The following is a 23,433-nucleotide window of genomic DNA, read 5'->3' as shown; positions in this document are numbered from 1 at the left end:
GCTTGCAGCCTAGGACTGCTCAGGTGAAAACATGGCCCTAAAAGCCAAGAAGAGTGCAGCCCCCCGATTCAGCGATGCATCCCTGGGATGCCATGGAGGCTTGCCGTGATGTCCTTTACCCCTGCTCTGGCTGCAGGAGGCCCATCCGTCTCACCACTCCGGCTTGGGAGGCGGTGGCAGAGGTGGTCAGTGCTAGTGCTACACACAAGATGTCAGCCATCCAGTGCAGAAAATGGATGAATGATGAAGGCAATCATCTCATCACTCTAAACTCACACACTCACATGGCCACTCACTGGCATCTCACTCACTGTCAGCTCAAGGGACATCACCACTCAATCTCTCACACACATCCTCACATCTTCATCTGGCCTCATTTCCTCTGGAGATTGCCTCCTCAGCCCTCACCATCTTGAGGCCAATTGCTCAGATTAACATGTGCCCCCACAAACCACCCTGGGATACACCCCTTCCCCAGTAAAGCCCTCATGCTGCAGCCTCTTCCCTTTCCTTTGGCCACTTCTCCCCCTTCCCCAAACCAGCCCTAGCCCTGCAACTTTGAAAAGCCACCTGCCACCATATGGTTGGTCTGGTAGATAGACACCTGCCTATGACCCCCCCTAAAAGTGATGTGGTGCTGCGTGCGAGGCCTGGCACTGATGACTGCGAGTGCTGCCCGAAGCAAGGTAGGCAAACTAACCTCGAGATCCCGAGTGAAGTGCACGATCTTTATGTATGCCCAGATGATCCAGCGTGGGGGTGGGGGGGGCGGCGGCGTCGCAGGTGATTCCGGTGAGCAGGGCTTATAATGAGATGCTAAAGTATTGAAATTAGGTTTCCGACATGTGGCGGCAGGAAACGCGGCCCGCCATTGATGGGTGGAGCGGATGATCGTAAACTGGTTTCACGATGGCGTACAACCGATTTTTAGTCTTCTCACCTTATTGCTCCCCACCCCCGCCACCACCCCCCTCCCCCCCCACCCCCAACCGCCATGATGTCCAACGTCGATGAGGCTGGAAAATTCCAGCCATATTGTTTTGGATCAGATGCTATTAATCAGCAGTTGCTGGCAGTTTCATAATGCTTTCAAAGCTGTTTCCTTCTAGGTTCCCCTCTGATACTGGACCATAGAATAAACAAAATGTCCCAAAAACCCCTGTGAACCGAAAGTGCTTATTGACTTGTGTGAAAGTCTGTTGCATTCAGAGTTGTTCCTCCAGGCTTGGTCTTTGATCAAACAGCCTAGTCTTTGAATGAACCATTGCAAATAAGTAAAACTAGACATCAAAGATGTACTTTTACAAATTTGCACAATCAATCAGAGTCTTGCCCAGCAGGAGTGTGAATTCATAAAATTATCCGTTAGAAGTCCAATTTTTTAAAATAGCTGTCTGTTTCTTCAAATTAATTCTATGCTCTATGATATTATTAAGCTCCTTAGAAGTTTTCAGTGGGTTAGATTATACTCTGAAGCTGAATTCCATGCACCCCAGCGTAAATATCAGGGGTAAGCCCGCCTCTGCTTACCAGGCTGCCCTGTTTTAATTTTTCAGCTGACAGACCTTTAATTATTATGAAGAGACTTCCACCGTTCTGCAGGATGAAGTCCTGCCTCATACAGCTCAGCCAATTGGAGGCCGGCAGCTCTGCAGTACTGGCAGCATCACCATGAGTGGTGGCCATGACTGGTACTGCAGCAGGCCCAAAAGAAAGTGCACTCGTGGATGCTCCGGAACCCAAGTAAGTCTGGGATCTCGTCAGGGCTGAATGGCAGGCCCCGGCGAGGGGGTGGGGGTGCATATTGGACAGGGCGGGGGTGGGGGTGGGGGGGAGACATGGGGAGGGAAAATTGGGCAGGGGGCCTCCGTTTGATACCAGGGACCCAGAAAGGAGGCACAACCACCTTTCATTGGCCAGCAGTCCACAGGGTCAAATCTGTCAGGCTACATGTTGGTCACAGGCTTTTGGTTTAATATCTTATCTGAAAGGGAGAATCTCCAAAAACACAGCACTTCTTCAGTAAGATACTGAAGTGTCAGTTTGGAGGATGTGCTTCAGTCTCTGGAGTGGAGCTTGAACCTGTAACCTACAGCTTTAGGGGTAAGAGTGCTACCACTGAGCCACAACTGATATTTCAATAGCAATGAAAGCATTAGAGTTTATATCATGGGGAGAATTTTTAGCTCAGCGTGCAGGCACGTGCCCGACCCATTTGAGCATAAAATAGTGTGTGATCACGTCGGGCGAGCATCCCAACATCATCCCATGCTCGGTTGGCGGTCGCGTGTGAAAGTTGGAAGTGCGCCCACCAACAATTAAGAGGGCAATTAAGTCCTTTAAAGTTCCAACTGACTCCGATTCTTTGTGGTACATCCAACTCTATGGTTCGCGGACGGGTTGTAGGGGGTGGTGGTGTGTGCCAGCTTCACCTCTGACTTCTGAGCAGTTCGAATCACTCCCACTCACTGGGTTCTAGACCTTGGACTTATTTGGGGGTTGTGACAAAGTGCAGCAGACAACTGGTTTTGGTGCAAGAAAAACTGGGTTTATTGAAGTCACAAATGAACTTATAACATTAGGATTACACTGAGATTATACAGACCTACAAAGTACACTTAGTTAGGAATGGAGAACACACGGCATAACGAGGGAAAATCATGCTACTAAACCCCTTACCATTGTCCCACCCCCAATACCTAACTAAATTGAACTAGGAGAGGTCAGGGATCATGCTCACCAACCAGGGTTCCTTCACAGTTTAAAAATCCAACCAGGTAAGCCGGTTGCAGTTTTAGGGTAAGCTCTTTATGTCCTCTGGGGCCTGCCGTCCCCACATGGTCCTGGTCTGTGGAATCTGCGAAGGTTCTTCAGTTGGGTGGAGGGCGCTGTTGTGGGTGGTCGATCTTCGTGGAGGGCTGCGTTTGCGGCCTTGTTGTCATCGGTTGAGCCTGCCACCCCGTGACCCTCGCTGTGATGTTGCCTGCGGGCCTGCAAACCTCCAGATCTCCTCCCTCCGCTTGGCTCAGCTACAACCGCTCCAAACTGCTTACTGCCCAAAACTGTCCACCTCCTTCGTAACTGGTGGCCCAGTTATGCTGTGTTTTTTTTAAATTCTTATCTCAATCCAAATCAAGGTTAGTTCTTTGTCTGATTTTGGTGGGCTTCCCCAGGTGATTGTTGTCTCGTTGTTTTTAATGGGCTCGCATGATGTTGCTGTCTTCCTGCCCCCGTAACTAGTCTTGAACTGCAAGCCATTGTATATGTGGAGTATTGATAGGTTCATATTAATTGCATTCATTGCTGCCTTCCAGCCTTAGTAATTAGTAGCAATTATTTATGCAAGATTTTGATGGGCTTTAGTTTTGTGTAAGATGAAGTCTTTCTCTGGGTTGATTGTTTTAAAGGGAAAAATGCGTATTCTGTCTCTTGTTGTCTGGTTCCAGGCAACAATCCACACTGCATTCAACAAGCCCGGGCATGTCCAGTCCCAGGCCCTCATGGGCTGCAGGGTTCTACACTTAACCCAGCAGTTGGGTCCTCTGCCATTAAAGTCCAAAAGTCATATCCTTCTTGATAATATGAAAAATGCGGGAATTTTGAGAACCCTTCAGGGTGGATCAGCCAGGTGGCCATTGCATTTTTCATGAAACCTCATCCAAGGATGGGATGAGGTTTCCATTATTAAATTAAAAAGAAATAAAAATGTTTGGACAGAAGTTTCATCATCTATACGTTCAGGTGACTGATTCTGATGCATGAAAATTTTTTTCTGGATTTTAAAATCTTTATTGATTGCTTATAAATTCTTCAGCTTGCTGAGGCAGCATCTGCCTTCAGGGAGCTTTCTTTCCCCATTCCCCTGTGCCCGCACTGCCTCAGCGCCTGCCCTCCTCCCTGCTCCCACCCTGGCAGTGCTGAGCATTTCAGCTTGCCTCTCACACTGGCTGGCTGTTAACTGGCCAGCCAACGTGAAATCACGGTGGGGGCTGATCGCAGACAGCGGTCCACTCACCAGCCGATCCCAGGCCTGCCAATCATGCATGCCCACTCACCGAACTAAAAATCCTGCCCCATGGTCCATTCCCTGTCCTAATCCCACCCTAACCTATCCTAACCCTATTGATTGGTTTTGGACTTGACGAAAGATGGTGACACTTACAAATCCAAGGTCTCTCACGGATGAGAACAAGTGTCCCAGTTATTTATTGCCAAGGGGAAATGTCCTGCTTTTAAATAAAAAAAAACTGTTGTCTCAGCTGGCTTCCCTGTCATGAGGTGATTTAGAGCAGATATTTTACTGACAAAACCCTGATCCTTTAACAGGGAAACAGATGCCACCTCCATGGATCCCTAGTAGCTGTTGAATAGTGTGTCTGCCAAAGTGTCAGAACCTAATCATCAGAGTGACATTTATTCTGTGATGTAATTACCTCATAGAGCTCCTAAAGCTGTTTAGGATATCATGGAGTGATGGTTTGACAAAAGGAAGATTATGAAGCATGTTGGAGAACCATGTTATTGTCTGCTAACATGAATCAGCAATATTAATGTGTAAATAAATTAATTTTTACAAGACAGAATACCATTTACAAATGTAGTTTTCACTAACTGAGTGCATACCAAGGGATGAATATTTGAAAGTAAAGGTCCCATTCTAACATTGATAAAATCAATAGTTATACTGTTATTCTGTCAAAAATTACCAGTATATTGCCAATAAGGCATTCATTCATCTTACCTTCCTGATTTTCTACTCACAATTACCTGCAATCGAATCCACCCATATCTACACTGATGCTACTGGTATCACACCTCTCCTGAATGGCCTCGATATTTAGGTGGAGGAGGGACTTTTTTTTAAGTAGCCAGGAAACCCGGAAATATGATTGTGCAGAGGTGCTGCTTAACTTAACAACAGAACCTTATTTGAATAATTTTCCATTTGTCAAACACAGGTCAGCCACATAGTGAGGAATCCAGTTATTGGGTGGGGAGACCTGCAGTAGAAGATTGAAGTCGGCAATGGAGAGCATTGATGGAGGGAAAGATTGTGGGATGGGGGGAGATTTTTGTGAGGGAGATCACAGGAAAGGGGAGGAGAGATTGGATTATGGGGAGGAAGGCAGATCACAGCAAACTTGCTTGGGGAACTGCGGGAAGTACTCTTGTTCCTCCTGGCCACAAGCAATGCTGAAAAACTGGTGGACCTGGTAATTCTCATCCTCCTTTTAGCTACTGAATGTCCTGCGCCCTAGGAAACCCAGTCAGCCGCCTATATAATGGCTCTAATATTTGAATCACAGAGCCTCATTAACAGACTAAAATCATTGATCCGCTGCCACCTTCAAGAGCTGGTTCCTTGCTTGACCCTCAAGCCCCTCCAGTTAAATTATTACGACAGGTTGGAGTTGGATTTCCCAATTTTAAGAGTTTAACCTCAATCCGCCTTCTCCAGCCTGCCCTGGGGTTGGGTGAGAGAGGGGTTTAAAATTCTCCTCATTATATTTCCCTACTGCAGCTGATTTTATCCAAAATTACGAGCAGCTCTTAAGGGGGATTCAAGTTTCAGTATATATCACTGGATATTGGGAGCTGAATTTTTCAGGTTCCACCAAGGGATGGAATTGATGGGAGGTGGGAGTGGGAAAAAAGATACCAGCATTGGCCAATTTACGGTTTTCAATGCCTTTACAATGTGGCCAAGCTTCTCCAGGGTGGTGGGAGGATGGCTCTGATCCCTCCCAAGCCATTAACCAGCCCAAGTAAGATTGTTAAAGAGCTCACTGAGAGCTCATTGAGGAGCATGTTCAGATTTTGACAGGGGTGCACTGGCTGCACACTGGGTCAGGGGCAGACCAGGTGCATGAAGTGTGGAGCCAATCATGTCAGCCCAAGCAATTAGGTGGGCCTCATGAAAAGGTGAACAGCGCAGAGGGGGACTTGGCCATTGGCACACAGGTAAAACCAGGTCAGCGCAAGCCCTGGGGAGAGTGGTCAGTGAGCACTTGGGGAGTGAAAGGAATTAGCACCTTGGTTGCATCACAGGTCCATAAAAGGGAGGGCAAGGCAGCCAAGCCTTGGAGGGCCACCTGAGCAGAGGGAAGGTGACAGCTGGCAATGGAGTTCGATGCTCAGATTTTGGGTCCAGTGGCGATGAAGAGCAACACTCTCCTCAGCTGGAGTGGAATCCCAGGTATTAAGAGCTCGGAGGATGGGGATATAAGGCAGGAAGGACATGGAGGCCATACCCTCAGCATAGGATCTACTGGCAAAGGAGGAGCTACCTGGACATGACAAGACGCAGTGCCACAGGAGGATGAAACACTCCAGGCTGATGGTCACAGACATCTGTATCCTAGTTGCTAAAGTCCTCACACCTCATAGTACTGCTCAGCATGCCCTGTTGATAAACATCAAGGTTACTGTGGCCTTGAACTTCTTTGCTCCTGTCTCCTTCCAAGGATCAGCTGCAGGCTTTTGTGGCATCTCACAAACAGCTGCACACCATTGCATCTTGTTGGTCACTGATACCCTATTTGCAAGTACAAAAGCAATATACTGCAGGTGCTAGAAATCTGAAATAAAAATAAATAATGCTGGAAATGGATTCAACTTGAAATGTTAACTATGCTTCTTCCAACAGGTGCTGCCTGACCTGCTGAGTATTTCCAGCAATTTTTGTTTTTATTTCTGATTTATCAGAGCTGAACATTACATTCCATTCCAGACAGATATGGTCTCAGGCACAAAGTAGAGTGGATTTCACCTCCATTGCTGGAATCCCCCAGGTGCAGGGCATCAATTGCACCCATGGCCAGGATTTTTCCTTCATTGGGCGAGCACGGCGGGCAGGCCTGGGAATGGCAGCAAAATGAAATGAATTGGGCCCCTACCATGATTTCACGCTGACGGGCCAATTATGGCCCACCCAGGGTGAAATGCAGCTCTTCACTGTTCGCAAGCAGCAGGCAGGGGCAGGGGTGGGGACCTGGGGGCCGCTGGGTTCAGTGGCAACCCAGCGGCCAGTTTAAAAGCGGCCCAGGCAGCCCCTGGAAGGCTGCCGCAGAGGACATTGCCTGAGCTGGCACAATGGACACGAGTGCAGCTGGGCACAGCAGGTTAGGTGGGCAGTAGGCCCCTGCTTCTCTGATGAGTGCCTCGCCGTCCTCCTGGCAGAAGTGGCTGCCAGGAGGTACACCCTTGTTCCCAGGGATGGGAGGAGAAGGCCACCGCACCTCACCAAGAAGGCATGGGAGGAGATGGCAACATGGTCAGCAGCCAAGTTGTGGTGCAGCACCCCTGAGTGCAGTGCCAGAAGGGGTTCAATGACGTGCTGTGCTCAGGAAAGGTGTGTACCATGTTGGCGTGGGTCAGTGTGCAGATGTGTTAAGGTCTGGCCGTTCCCCTGTGAACCTCAGGGGTGTTAGAGTCTAAGTGCCAACTGTCAATCACACCAGAGCTGGCCAAGGGGATGAGCACTGGCTGCTTTGACTGAGTGCCTTGTGGCTCGAGGGACACAACTTGGCTGTGCTCTGCCAGATGCTCCTCAGCTGGGGTTGTCCAGGCTGCAATGGTGCTGCAGGTAGAAGTGGACTAATTAATGCTCCTCTGTCGCTTCAGGAGAAGACAGCCCACAACAATATAGAAAGGTCGCAGACTGGCAGAGGCCCCACTAGCCTCCTTATCCTCTCGAGCAAGACGCCCTAAAGCTGGATGGCCGGTGTGCAATCGGGCAAGGAGAGGCGGATGTGCCAGATGAAGGTAAGAGTGCAGTGCACAGAGGTGAGAATTTTGGCTTGTGCAGCGCTCCTAGTGTAGTCTTTTCATTGACATGAGCCTTGCACCTGGAGTCCCCATAGATAATCGAAAGACAAGTGCACCATAAAGCAGATCTCTCTTGTCTCACCAGGATGCCTGGCAAGCACGGTGACAGTGTGATGACTTTAACTAATGACATGTCCTCCTCCTCCGTTAGGTTCGCCAGCAGGCATTCATTCTCCAGACCCTGAAGGGCCACTGCTGACACTGGAGGACCACCAGGCGTCATTTGCATCTGCGTCACACCTGCTCTCTGAAGCAGGCGCCGGCGCAGATACCAGCACCTCGGTGGGCACTAGACTGGTGGCTGGTATACCAGTGCACATTGGTGAGGGCACTTCACAATCGCTTAAGGTGCAGGCGGAGGCAGAGAATGGCCAGAGCACTGGCAGAGGACTGCAGAGGACCAGGATGATGCTCAGTTGAAGGCAGATGATGAGCCTCTGGAGTCATCCATGAAGCGGCAAATGCTGGATGTCCAGCAAGATGTCAGGAGGATCTAGCGGAGATCCATGAGAGTGTGCATGCCATGGTCTCCATGATGGAGGAGTTCATGCAGAGCGTGAGAACTGCATTGACCATCAGGACCGAGCGCATTGCCTCCTCCATTGAGAGAGTGGTGACTCTCATGGAGAGGCAACTCCAGCGACAGAATGAGGCGTTCCTGGGTTTGCGCTCGGACCTGCAAGCCCTCACACAGGCAATGACCTCAGGTGGTCAGTGTTAGCGTGGGAGATGGATGAGGAACCCAGTATCCCAGTTAGGTGCCTGTCCATCAACGGCATGCAAAGAGGTCGCAGAAACAGCAGGCAGCTCATGTGCCGACATGAGGTCAGCACATGAGCTGCCTGCCGTTTCTGCGGGCTCCTCTCAAAGTGTCTGGATGATGGCAGCTCCTCCGTCCCTCTGCCAGTGATGATGGCACCTGATGAAGCTGCAGTGACTAGGGAGATGCCAGCTGTGGCACTGGCCACTCCCTCCCAGGTGGGGCCAGCACAGGCTCCACTGGCCAGAGGACGACCGCCAAGGTCATCAAGGCCACCAAGACAGCAGAGTCAGCAGGCTGTCTCCAATGACGGTGCCAGCGAGTGGGGAGCACCTAGACGTAGCACCCGTAAATGTAAGTTAAAGGCACCATGAGCACAAGACGGACAGGTCACGGGTGATTTTATGGTCATTTTTGTTTACTTTATTTATACTGGTCTGCTGTGAAATACCAGAAACATTTCTGTTAAGATTATTGAATTGTCGGAATGACATCAATTGTGCTTTTGGCATTATGACCTGAGTCTGCTTCAGCTTTTTATTTCATTGGTGTGGGGAACACCAGTATGTGATGCTGGATGTAGGTGGCTCTGAACTTTATTGAACAGGGACTGAGTGTTCTTTGGGTTCAAATGAAAGGGCCCTTTCAGACATCCAGGATGGAGGTGGCAGCCCTGGCATGTGTTTGAAACTGATCTTTGGTAGCCTAGCTGAAGGAGCGTTGGATCAAGGCATCCCTGGTGTTCCTGCCTCTCTGCAAGCTACTGACGTCTGGCTCCATGCCCTCAGCTTTCTCCTCACCATGCCTCTTCAAACTCACTACTGGACTCATCATCTGTGGCTGTGCAGCTGCGTCAAGATCCCCTTCCTCCAGTGGACCCCCCCCTTGCCAGTGCCAGATTGTGGAGAGCACAGCATGTAACCACTATCAGTGACACCTGCTCTGGAGGGTATTGCAGTGCACCCCTGAATGGTCCAGGCACTGGAAGCGCATCTTGAGAAGACCGATGGTTCTTTCTACCACAGCCCTTGTGCAGGCATGACTTGAATTGAAATGCTTTTCTGCCTCTGTTCTTGAGTGGCGGAGAGGTGTCATAAGCCACCTCTTCAACGGATAGCCCTTGTCACCCAGCAGCCATCCATCCAGCCGGGCTGGAGCACTGAAGAGCCTCGGCACCTGGGAGTGTCTGAGGATGTAAGCATCATGGGAGCTGCCTGGGTACCTTGCACAGATTTGCAGAATCAGCATCCTGAGGTCACACACTATCTGCATGTTCATGGAGTTGAATCCCTTCCTGTTGACAAAGGCACCCGGCTGACCCACTGGCACCTTGATAGCTACGTGTGCGCAGTCAATTGCACCCTGGACACGGGAGAACCCAGCAATCACTGCAAAGCCTCCGGCTCACTCAGCCTGGCTGGCCTCCAACATATGGTAAAGAATAAAGGTCAGTTCCTGTTTGAACAGAGTTTCTGTCACCAGTTTGACATAACTGTAGACAGCTGATTGGGACATTCCACACAGTCCCCCGCTGAGCCCTGGAAAGAGCCCGATGCATATAAGTTGAGGGCGGCTGTGACCTTCAGAGCCCCTGGCATGGGGTGTCCACTCACACAGCCAGGGCTGATCTCAGGCCCAATCATCCGGCAAATGGAGGTCACGCTGTCCCTTGAGAGGCGGGGCCTCCTTCGGCATTGCACTTCGGACAGATTGAGGTAGCTGCATCACTGCCTGTAAACCCTGGCAGCAGGATAGTGGCACCTTTTGCGGCCCCTTCTGCCTTGGACTACCTGCTGGCCATGCGCCCCTTGTGTCTGCGCGTCTCCCACTAGTCCCTCCCCTGGAAGCTACACTGGGGTACCTGGCCTCCTCTCCCTTCTGCCCCTCTCTTTCTCCTCAGAGGAGGCGCCTCCAGTGGACACCACAATCCCCATTACCAGGGTGACGGAAACCTGTCATTATCTGGAAGGGCCCGCAGTGTCTCAATCCTCCGGGGACCTGGCAGACAGCAATGACTCCTGAAATGAAGCCTGGAAATGCTAAGAATGAAGCCCCAACAGAGATGAATCTGCCAAGTACAAATAAGTAACCAGCTGCAAACTATCTCCAAAACTCCTCACAACTTACACTGGCAATGCTGCTAACCCTTTTTAGCCCACCCTCGGATGAGGTTTGTGAAAATGTCAGCTGGCCGCCTGCCTGTTTTGCCTGTGCGGTGAGCAGAAAATCGCACTGGCAACGTAAAATCACAGTCAATCTGACTCTTAAAGGCTTTAAGTGGCCATGTAATTAATGGCGGGCGCCGTTCCAGTACCCGCATGTGCCTGCTGAGTGAAATATCGCACAAGTGCGCGATGACGTTGGGATGCTTGCCCGATGTCATCGCGCACTATTTTACTCCCGATCGGGTCAGATGCGCGGCTGTCCGTGGGATGAAAAATTCTGCCCCACGTGTTCATCAAGATACCCAGTGACCATCAGTGAGATTCATCAAGAAGAAGGACTTCCACGCCTTCAATGTCCAACTGGTCTATGACCGCAATAGGAACTTCCTCCATGAGTGTGCCTGCTTTCCTGGCAGCTGCCATGAATCTTTCATCCTGGCTTCCAGAGATGTGGTTTCGGTGCTGGACTGTTCAGCACTAATGGCACAGACATGGTTAGAGGTAAAACAAAAACAGAACTACCTGGAAAAACTCAGCAGGTCTGGCAGCATCGGCGGAGAAGAAAAGAGTTGACGTTTCGAGTCCTCATGACCCTTCGACAGAACTAGGTAAATCCCAGGAAGGGGTGAAATATAAGCTGGTTTAAGGTGGTGGGAGGCAGTGGGGGGGGGGTTTGGGTGGGGGGAGAGAAGTGGAGGGGGATGGTGTGGTTGTAGGCAAAATCAGTGATAGAAGCAGATCATCAAAAGATGTCACAGACAGCAGAACAAAAGAACACATAGGTGTCGAAGTTGGTGATAATATCTAAACGAATGTGCTAATTAAGAATGGATGGTAGGGCACTCAAGGTATAGCTCTAGTGGGGGTGGGGGGAGCATAAAAGATTTAAAAATATTTAAAAATAATGGAAATAGGTGGGAAAAAGAAAAATCTATATAATTTATTGGGAAAAAAAACAAAAGGAAAGGGGAAGAAACAGAAAGGGGGTGGGGATGGAGGAGGGAGGTCAAGACCTAAAGTTGTTGAATTCAATATTCAGTCCGGAAGGCTGTAAAGTGCCTAGTCGGAAGATGAGGTGTTGTTCCTCCAGTTTGCGTTGGGCTTCACTGGAACAATGCAGCAAGCCAAGGACAGACATGTGGGCAAGAGAGCAGGGTGGAGTGTTGAAATGGCAAGCGACAGGGAGGTTTGGGTCATTCTTACGGACAGACCGCAGGTGTTCTGCAAAGCAGTCGCCCAGTTTACGTTTGGTCTCTCCAATGTAGAGGAGACCGCATTGGGAGCAACGAATGCAGTAGACTAAGTTGGGGGAAATGCAAGTGAAATGCTGCTTCACTTGAAAGGAGTGTTTGGGCCCTTGGACGGTGAGGAGAGAGGAAGTGAAGGGACAGGTGTTACATCTTTTGCGTGGGCATGGGGTGGTGCCATAGGTGGGGGTTGGGGAGTAGGGGGTGATGGAGGAGTGGACCAGGGTGTCCTGGAGGGAACGATCCCTACGGAATGCCGACAGTTTAGAGGTAATGCCATTTGTGGCGTAAAAGGTGGTGCTCCAACCTTCCAGAGCACCAGCCAAGAACTGAGTCAGTCTCTGAGGGGGGTGCTTGAGGATGCCACTTCTAACAGGGCACCATCATCATCATCATCAGCCTCCTAAGCCCCTCAAACAGAGAAAGTATTGATGCAGCAGGACCCAGTGACAGATGCTGCTCCTTCACTGGTGCCAGTGCAGCAGCCTCTGGATATCTCCCCCAGTGGCACCTCCACAGTGAGGATGATCACGTATCTCATATCTGAGCCGCAAGCAGAGACAATTAAGTGAGCATTCTGCCTCCACCTCCGAGGCCACAAGGAGAGCACCAGGTTATACGTGGCTGAGAGCAGAGGTCACTGCATGGGGCAGGGCACTGAGTGGGTAATTGGGGTGTCTTCTTCTTGTAACTGTGCGCTGTTTGCCTTTAAGAGCACCATGTAAATATTGACACATGAAGCTAGATGTATGTGTACTTTTTTTTAAAGGCAGGACAAGAAGCCCCACAGACTAGCTTCAATGACCGGTCTATGCTACTCAGTGTGCCTTGTATTCTGTCCATTAGGAACGTAGGAACATAGGAACAGGAGAAGGCCATTCAGCCCATCAAGCCTGCTCCGCCATTCAATACGATCGTGGCTGATCAAACACTTCAATGCCTTTTACCCACACTATTCCCATAATCCTTAACGTTATCGTTAATCAGAAATCTATCAATCTCTACCTTAAACATACTCAGTGACTGAGCTTCCATGGCCCTCTGTGGTAGAGAATTCCAAAGATTCACAACCCACTGAGTAAAGAAATTTCTCCTCATCTCAGTCCTAAGTGGCTTTCCCCTTATTTTGAAATTGTCTCCCCTGGTCCTAGACTTCCCAACCAGGGGAAACATCTTACCTGTATCTATCCTGTCTATTCCTTTGAGCATTTTATAAGTTTCAATGAGATCACCTCTCATTCTTCAAAACTCTAGAGAATATAGGCCCAGTTTCCCCAAATGCTCTTTATAAGACAGTCCTGCCATCCATGGAACAAGTCTGATAAATCTTCGTTGCACTCCCTCTATGGCAATAATAACCTTTCTGAGGTAAAGGGACCAAAACTGCACGCCCGGTGTGGTCTAACCAAGTTGCTATACAATTGAAGAAAGACTTCACTACTCCTGCACTCAAATCCTCTTGCGATAAAGGCGAACATTCCATTAGCCTTCCTAATTACCTGCTGCACCTGCACGTTAGCTTTCAATGACTTATGGACAAGAACAACCAGATCCCTTTGTACATCTACATTTTCTATTTCTTACCATTTAGGAAATACTCGACACATCTGTTCCTTCTACCAAAGTGAATAACCTCACATTTTTCCACATTTTATTCCATCTGCCATGTTTTTGCCCACACACTAAACCTGTCCAAATTCTCCTGTAGCCACTTTACATCTTCCTCACAACACACATTCCCACCTAACTTTTTGTCATCTGCAAACTTAGAAATATTACATTTGGTCCCCACATCCAAATTATTGACATATATTGTAAACAGCCCAAGTACTGATCCTTGCGGTACCCCACTGTCACAGCCCGCCAGCGTGAGAATGACCTGTATATTCCTACTCTCTGTTTGCTGCCTGTTAGCCAATCCTTAGTCCGTGCCAGTATATTGCCTCCTATCCTATGTGCTTGTATTCTGCTAATCAATCTCCTATGGGGGACTTTATCAAAGGCCTTCTGAGAATCCAAGTATACTACGTCCATCTATTCTCCTTTATCAATTTTGTTAGTAACATCTTCAAAAAACTCTAACAAGTTCATCAAACATGATTTCCCATTTGCAAATCCACGTTGACTATGCCCAATCAGATCATAATTATCCAAGTATCCATTTATCACATCCTTTATAATAGATTCTAGCAATAGCCCTAGTACTGATATAAGGCAAACAGGTCTGTAGTTCCCTGTTTTCTCTCTCTCTCCCTTCTTAAATAGTGGGGTGACATTTGCTACCTTACAAATCTTCAGGAACTGTTCCAGAATCTATAGAATTTTGGATAATGATCATCAATGCATCCACTCTCTCTATAGCAACATGTTTCAATGCTCTGGGATGCAGAATATCAGGTCCTAGGAACTTATCAACTTTCAGTCCCATTAATTTCTCCAATACAACCTTTTTACTTATACTAATTTCCTTCAACTCCTCATTTGCCCATGTCCCTTAGATCTCTAAAACTGGAAAATTTCCTTCCTCAGTGAAAGTAGACACAAAAGAATCATTTAGCTTCTCTGCCATTTCTCTATTCCCCATTATGAATTCTCCTGACTTTTCCTGTAATGGACCCACATTAGTCTTAGCCAAACCCTTCCTTTTAACATACCTATAGAAGCTTTAACAGTCCGTTTTTATGTTTTTTGCTAGATAGCATTCATATTTTATTGCCTCTTTCTTTACCAGTTTCTTGGTCTTCCTTTGTTGTATTCTAAAAACCTCCCAATCCTCAGGTTTACTACTACTTCTGGCAACTTTATAAACTTTTTTTTTTAATCTTATACAATCTTAATTTCCTTTGTCAGCCACGGTTGACTGACTTTTTTGGTTTTTTTGAACCTTGAAGGAATATATAAGTGCTGTCAGCTATGTAATAGTTCTTTGAAGACGATCCATTGCCTATGTATAGCCATACCTTTTAATGTATTTTCCCAATCTACCTCAGCCAATTTGTCCTTCATGCCATCATAATTTCCTTTATTCAACTTTGTAACACCCCTGCTACAGAGTAAACTGCCTCACTTTCAAACATAAAGTGAAATTCTATCAGATTGTGGTCACTCATTGCTAAAGGTTCTTTTACAACAAGATTATTAATTAGCCCTTTTTCATTGCATAATACGAGATCTAAAATAGTCTGTCCTCTGGTCGGCTCTTCAACATACTACTCTAGAAAACCATTCTTAACATACTCCAGAAACTCGTCTTCCACAGCACTAGTGCTCAGTTAGTTTACCCAATCTATATGCAGATTGAAGTCACCCATGATTACTGTATTGCCCATGCTACATGTTTCTCTCACCTCCTGATTAATACCATGCCCCACACTACTACTACTGTTTGGTGGCCTATAAACAACTTCAACCAATGTCTGCTGCCCTTTGCTGTTCTGCATCCACTCCGAGTACTGCTATGTATGGCTCTCCATATGGTTGGTCACTCTCTCAATGGAGGAGCTGATGCACTCAAGGTCACATACATGAACTTGAATGGACTCCTTCATTCCCTGCCATGACTCTGCACTTCCACACTGCTTCAGGGAATGCTGACATGTGGGAGAACATCAACTGTTGCTGGTCTTGGTGGAACCTTCTTCTCTGTAACTTCTGAGGCCTTATATCTGTGCCCATCTGATCATGGCTGTGTCTGTCCTCCATCCTCCAAGGGTACCTCTCACAGCTGCCTCTGGCACCTCCTCCTGCCCATGCATGCCATACTCATCACCCAGTGCCACCCTATCTATGCATGCAGGAGGACTCACTAAGTTGATTGTATCTGAACTTGTATGATGTGGCGATGTTTGTTCTGGGATTTGCTCTGGCTGCGCTTAGCCTAGTGATGGTCAGTCATTGCTCCTGGACAATGGCACTGGTGGGAGAAACAAAAAGAGATTATGAGAACTAGCCTTGAAAAGCAGAAAACTCTGCGGTGCAGAGGCATTCCATGCAGTTGAGTCTTCAGCATACTGACTGACATGGTGAAGAGAACTGCACCCCCAGGGAGTGTGCATTCCAGTTTGTATTGACCCACTTCATCAGGGATGCCCAATTCGCCTCCACCAGCTTGCTGGTCATCAGCGATCCTAGCTGGTGAAGATGTGTAGGCAGGGAACTCTTCCTCCCACCTGGGCCTCTCATGGGTGTTATGCATCCATTTCTCCTGCAAAGGCAGAAAATAGAGAGATAAATCACAGCTAGCTTCCAAAGCCAATGACAGTAGCACATTAATCTGCATGTCTCAATCCTTGCAGGTTCTCAGCAGCATTAACTTTAATGCGGGGTCAGAAAGTACCCTGGGCACACATTCCTCACATGGAGAGTAGTCAAGTACAATGGTTATCTGTGTTTAAGATATAGGCCTGGATTTTCATCCTCGAGGTGGGTAATGGGAATCGGGAAAATTCCTGGCTCAGCCCACACACCTTGTGAGAAAGTGCCCACAAACGCAGGGTCTTCATTACTTGGTGGGGGCGGGGGGGAGGGGGGCGTGTCATGGCAGCTGACCCAGGAAGAAGTGCGGAGGTAGCCACAGTGTCTGCCAGGTGTAGAGGAGAGCTATTTAAAAAGCCCACCTCGATGCCGTGGGACCTTGTCCCAGTTAAAATAAAAACACAATGGCCCTCCAGCCAGTTGTTATATGCCTTTATGGGATATTAGCATGACATCACTAGAAGGGAAACATATCATGCGATCTAGTCTTAGTTTCACTTTTGCCTTCAGCAGAGCACATGCACACATCTACGATGTCTTCAAGCTTTATACCCATACATAACTGTTCTCATTTGCCTAGTTTTACTAAATGAACCCACAACATGTTTACTAAATCCCTTATGAACAATTGGTGCTTTGTGTTTTATAATAATACAACACAGCCTTCACCCCTCACATTCAAAACATGCCCCATGGCCTATCCATGCTACCTAATGCCCCCCACCAACCTCCTATGACCTCTCATGTCCCCTCTGCCAAGCTCTGCCCTTCCAACCATCCCCTATGGCTTCTGTCACAAAAACGTAGTTGAGATATTATAGATTTTTCTAAAAACAGCTAATCCTCCTTTCAAATGGACACAAGGAGCCTTAAAGATGGCTACTAAAAGTTACCTGACCTTTTTTCAACTACTATGTGGTTGTGCTCTAGAAGGTTCCAAGTGGATTGCAGGGAGACATATCTAGACATGTGAAGACATTTGAAATTCAACTGGCATTTCCACAAGGGTAAACAGAAACTTATTGAGGTTTCTCTGGAGGTGTAAAGAGCTCTTTCATATCTTGTTAAACCTGGGAAGAATGGGAACCATTCAAGTTAATAGCTGAGACGTTTAAAAGGTTAATTGCCTCGGCTAAAAAGATGATGGGTGGGACTTTGCCCCTCAGACAGGGAAGAACCCAATACAAAAACAGAATTACCTGGAAAAACTCAGCAGGTCTGGCAGCATCGGCGGAGAAGAAAAGAGTTGACGTTTCGAGTCCTCATGACCCTTCGACAGACAGGTCATGAGGACTCGAAACGTCAACTCTTTTCTTCTCCGCCGATGCTGCCAGACCTGCTGAGTTTTTCCAGGTAATTCTGTTTTTGTTTTGGATTTCCAGCATCCGCAGTTTTTTTGTTTTTATCTCTGAAGAACCCAATACCTAATGTGGGAGCATGATTCAACAGTTTGAGATGGCAGCCATTTTAATTTTGGAACTATATAAAGTCTGGCTGAGAATAGCCTTTTTGTGAATAGAACCTCAGAAAGAACTCTGAGAAAGAACATCAGAGAGGGTTCTTGGCCAAGGGAGGACAAAGAGGAAGTATTAAGAAATCAACTGAAACTGTCCAGGCAATCTGCAAGTGCTGTAACCGGAGAATTAGTGAGGAATAGGAAACTTTATCCCCCAAAAAGCTGCTGACCTACTGAGTCCACTTGAAAAGGCAAACCTCCAAATAGTTGACTGCAGGATCCATCGCAGCTGCAAAAACAAACCTCAAGGACAGAATTTTATATCCCGTGGGCGGTCATGCACCCGACCCGATCAGGTGTAAAATCATGCGAGATGACATCAGGTGACGTCACCGCGCACTTACGCAATATTTCACTTGGCAAACCTGTGCAAAAGTCTGAAGCGCGCTCGCCAAAAATTAAGTGGCAATTAAACCATCAATGGCACAATTGTCTCGGATTTTTCATGACCCGTCCAACCTTATGGTTGGTGGCCGGGCAAATCAGCCAGGCGGCCTTTACATTTTTCATCAAACTTTATCCAAGGGTGGGATGAAATCTCTGTTATGAAATAAAATAAAAATAAATATCTGTGGAAAGCATTTTTATGAGGTATATTTTCAGATGCTTGATAGTGATGCATGGACATTTTGCTTTGCAGCTTTTTAAACCTTTATTTCATAATTTGCAGGTCTGCAGCTCCCTGAGGCAGCTGTCTGCCTTCAGGGAGCTCTCTCGCAGCGCTCACCCATGGCCACGGTGACACCACGGCCTCTTCCCACCCCCACTCCAGCAGCGCTGAGCTTTTCAGCATGCGTTTCATGCTGGCTGGCCGGTAATTGGTCGGCCAGCGCGAAATGGCTGTTGGGGGTCGATCACAGTCGGCGGTCCGTTTCTCAGCTGCTCCTGGGCCCGCCGATTGCGCGCGCATGCCAAAGATAAAATTTGAGGCCAAGTTTCAACCTCTTTACTTTGGAATGAAGGAATTTAAGCAATGGGCCTACAATGATATGTTTTTTCCTTTAACTGCATTTTAATCTTTGTATCTGTATTTTAGTTAATAACTTTATCACTTTTACTTAGGTAATTTACAGCAGCAGTTTTGTAATAAACCAATCTTTATCCTGTTTATGACTGATGCTTTGCTGCTAGTTATTTTTAAATTGAATCATTCAAAAATTTAAAAACCTGGACTAAGTACATACATACACACACAAATTCTTAGCTCATGGACCACTTTAATGAAGTGCCTTGATCGTGACATTCCTCACGCCCCATGCTATCCTCTGGCCTCCCACCCACCCCTCTGGCTTCTTATACCCTCTATGCCAAGTTCTACCCTTCCACTTATGGTACAGGCAGAAAATGACCATTTAAAGGAACACTCACCTGCAGGTATTTTGGAATATTAGTAAGTTTCTGGAGAAAATTAATACTTGATTCAGCCTGATAGTTTTGCATTGAAAATTAGTGTAAAGAAGTCTCGATTTGCTTCAAAACCTTCATATTTGCAGATTGCAAAGCATGGAAGTGTTCTGGTCACTCTATTCTGATTGGAGATAGAGATAGTAGCAGGTTAGAGAACCACTGGGAGTTGCAGTTGGAGGGCTGATTGCAGGTGTCCTTTCAATGCTCAAAGGGTCTGTAGGCTCAGAGTGATCTACCTCCAGTTTACTGGGAAGCAGTGCTGTCACTAAACTGTGCAGCCTCTTACAACAATAACTGCAACACACTGCCCCACTTGGCCCTGCATTGCCTATGGCAGTGAAAGCCACTAGCTTCACCTTGGGCACTTTGCAGATTGAAGCAGTTGACATCTGGTTCTATCAGTTAGTCTGCAGTCTATGCCTACATCAAACAGGTAACTGAAGCCCACATTTCAACGGCCATCTAGCGCATCACATTCCCCATGGTCACTAGGAGCCAGCAGGGAATTAGGATTTGTTACCATAACAAGCTTCTTCCAAGTCCAGGGTGCTATTCGCTGCATCCATTAAGTCATTAAGGCACTTTCCAATAAGCAGCCTTAATAAGCAGAATATGCTTCCACTCCCTAATGTTTAGCTGGTGAGTGATCACCACCAGAACATCTTGCAGGTCTGTGCCCACCTTCCTGGCAGCTGTCATGATGTTACATCCTCCACCAGCCCGATTCTTTGATCCAGCAGAGCAATTCAGAGGCTGGCTGATTAGGGATGAGGGCTATCCTTTTACTAAAATAAAAACAAAATATTGCAGATGCTGAAAATCTGAAATAAAAACAGAAAATGCTGGAAATAATCAGCAGGTCTGGCAACACCTGTGGAGAGATAAACAGTTAATGTTTCAAGATGGATATGACTCTTTCTGAGGTGCTGTGTATTTCCAGCACTTGCTGTTTTTTTCAGCTATCCTTTTACTCCTGGCTCATGACACCTCCATAGTACCCATGCTCATCAGTTGAACAGATACAGCTTAAGCCAGGGGACCACTTGACTCTTCAATGTGCAGCCCTATAGAATGCTCAAACAATGTCTTGCTGCCTGGACAAGATTGGATGCTTCCTGAAGCACTGCCCATAGACAGCGTCTAGGGTTATAGTTAGCGTCCACATTCTGCACAATTATTCTGTACAATGGGCACAGCTAATGGAACCTGCACAGTATGAAGAGCTTTTGTTATCTGATAAAAAAACACCCTTTGGCAGCGAAGAAAGATGGAGCATAAGTGGGAGTGCAATGCCAGCCTGCAGGCTGAGCTCGTCGACAAGTTCATTGACTACTCCTTCCTCACATCCCACCCCGCAACCCCCCATTTCCACATTTACAGTCCTCTATACCATCTCTACTGCTGCATCCATCCTGCAACAAAGAACTTCCAACCTCTGACCGACATTGATACAGATGACAATAGCTGACACAAATTGGCTTACACAATTGCCATGAAACAACATGATCAGCAATAGGTTAGCTCACAGTGTCTTTCTTGTGTGAACTTGTGTCTTCTCTTGTACTCGTATGAGATGTTCTCCCAATGGCTTCAGCAGTGACAATGGTTGATGATCTCTAGGAGTTCAGGGCTCCTACTGATGTGAGGGAAAAGAGACAGTAGGAGATATGTCATATTGTTGAAGCACCTATCAATACATTCCCTCAGTCTTTCTAAGGTGGTGGAGATTGTAGATGGCAGAGCTGGAATGGCAATTTGAGTTTTGATCAAAGCTGTTGGAGTTGGTGATACAGGTTCCTGTCCAGACGGCTTGGCTGCTGCATCAATAGAACTGACCAGAAGCTCCATGGTAGATGAGAGTGCTGATCCCTAATGTCCCCCATATTCTCAGAAATGGTGCTGCAATTCGTAAGCTCCTCAAAGGCACACGCAGCATAGCAAATCCTGCAAAGCCCTAAATAACATTCAAGGTTTTGTGCCCAATTGGGAAAGCTGTCCCACAGACTAGTCAAGCACCAACCTAACTGGGTCATACTCACAGAATCATACCTTACACCAATGGCCCAGACTCCACCATCACCTATTCCGGGTATGTCCTGTCCCACCAGAGGTGGCGACACTAAGGTATACATTCAGAATATAGTAGCTTTGTAGTCCTCAAGGTTGACTCTGGACCCCATAAAATCTCATGCTTCAGGTCAAATATGAGCACAGAAACCGCCAGCTGATTACTACTTACCAACTTCCTTTTGCTGATGAATCAGTTCTTTTCCATACTGAACACCATTTGGAAGAAACACTGAGGGCAGCAAGGGCACAGAATGTAGGGGAAACACAACTCTAATTTTTTTAGAAAATTAAAAATGATTTGTCCGATCCTAGTGCAGAATATACTTTTCTTTACAAGGCCAGCCTCTGAAATCTGGCATTTCTGTCCTCTTCAGCAGATTTGGGATCTTAGGCTTGTCCTCCAAAAAGCCATTTCCCCGGCTGGCCTTAATACTAGTGCCTGCTTCTACTCTACTACTGAGCGATTAACCTTGCAAAGACCATTCTAACTCATTTTCTAAACTATCCAGGACGCAAATTTCTATATTGGTGCTTGGATGGGATAAAGTGACTGTCAGTGCTTCTCCTGAAGATGGAGAAGCAGCAAGTTGTGAGCAAGATGGGGAGATGGTCAAATGATTACATAGGATTACACAGAATACACAGACACAGGCAATTCAATCCTACCACTCCATGCGGCATTTGTGTTCCACTCGAGTCTCCTCCCATCTTTCCTCATCTAAATTAACCATTGTATCTCTTATTCCCTTCTTCCTCAAAAGCTTGTCTAGTTTCCCTTGAATGCATCAAAACGATTCACTTCAATCACCCCTTGTAGTAGGGAGTTCCTCATTCTCTTTGGGTGAAGGAGTTTCTTCTGAATTCCCTACTTGTACCCCAATATCCCTTTGCTCCTCTATCCAACCTTGACTTGTACCTCCAATGTAATCAGTGACCTCCTTATTCTCATTATCGAAAGTACCAACATTTATTCATTTATTAGTCTGTTATGGGGCACTTGATCAAAGGTCTTTCAAAATCCAGCTAAGTTCTATCCAAAACTTCTTTGCTAAGCTACGGAGAGAAGGCTAAATTTGTAAGGGGGTAGGGTGGGTAAGGTAAGTGGGTAAGGGGATAGGGTCAAGGGGGAATCGGGTAGTCGGCGGGGTGTCAGTGGGGGGGTCAGGGGCTAGTCAAGTGGGTTAGGGGGAGTCGGGGGAGGGGGGTTTCAGGGGGCAGTCAAGGTTTCAGGGCTAGTCAGGTCAGGTCGGCAGGGAGTAAGGGACTAAGGGTGGAGTCAAGGAGTTGGGAGTTAGTCAGTTTGGGTTGGGGGGAGTTGGGGGGTCAGTGGGGTTCAGAGGTTTGGGGATGAGTCAGGCTAGGTTGGGGGGACAGTAGGAGGGTCTGGGGATATTGGGTGGTGGGGCTAGGCAGGTCGGGTTGGGGAGGAGTCAGTGGTGTCGGGGGGAGTAAGATGGTGAGGTTGGGTCAGGTTGGGTAGGGGGAATTGGGGACTCACGGAAGGAGTTGGAGGACCACAGTGTAGTTGGTGGAGGCAGTTAGTCAGGTTGGTTTGGGGTGGGGGGGTGCAGGGACTCTGATGGTCGCGGTGCCAAGGGGGTTGCGGCAGATTGGAGGAGTAGTCAGGTGGTAGGGGATAGTCCGGTCGGTCAGGAGTTAGTCAAAGGATCGTGGGGTGGTGAGGGGTGGTGTTGGGGGGAGTCAGGGTTCGAGAGGGGAGTCGGGGGTGGGGGGAGTGGTCAGTGTGAGTGATTGGGTGGTCAGTTGTATAGTTACCCTGGAGTTAGGCTAGGATATTTCTTTCTAACGTTTCCTGGGTAACTATACAGGTAATTAAGTCAGAACTGTCCGAAGTCTCCAACTCAGAGTTGGAGGCTTTTTCTGAGGGACCTTTAGAGCAGGGAATTGCCCATTGGAAGTTCAAACTTCCTGGGTAATTCTCACAGAGTCATTGCATTGGGACTTCCGAGGAGTTCCATAGCATATCTTGGCGGGGTTGGGGGTGGGTGGGGGGGGGGGTGGGGGGGAGGTGGTTATGTCTGGCCTCCGACCATCCAGAGACTGGAAAATCTGGGCCTTTGTTTTCAGATATTCTTCCATTCTTTCCTTTTGTAGGGATTCCATTATTTTCCCAGCACCGATTAATAAAGTGTCTCCACAGTGAAACATGGAAACAAGGATCAGGAG

This window comes from Carcharodon carcharias, chromosome 1, assembly GCF_017639515.1.
Source record: "Carcharodon carcharias isolate sCarCar2 chromosome 1, sCarCar2.pri, whole genome shotgun sequence".
NCBI classification, from domain to species: Eukaryota; Metazoa; Chordata; class Chondrichthyes; order Lamniformes; family Lamnidae; genus Carcharodon; species Carcharodon carcharias.
This window is presented reverse-complemented; position numbering follows the sequence as displayed.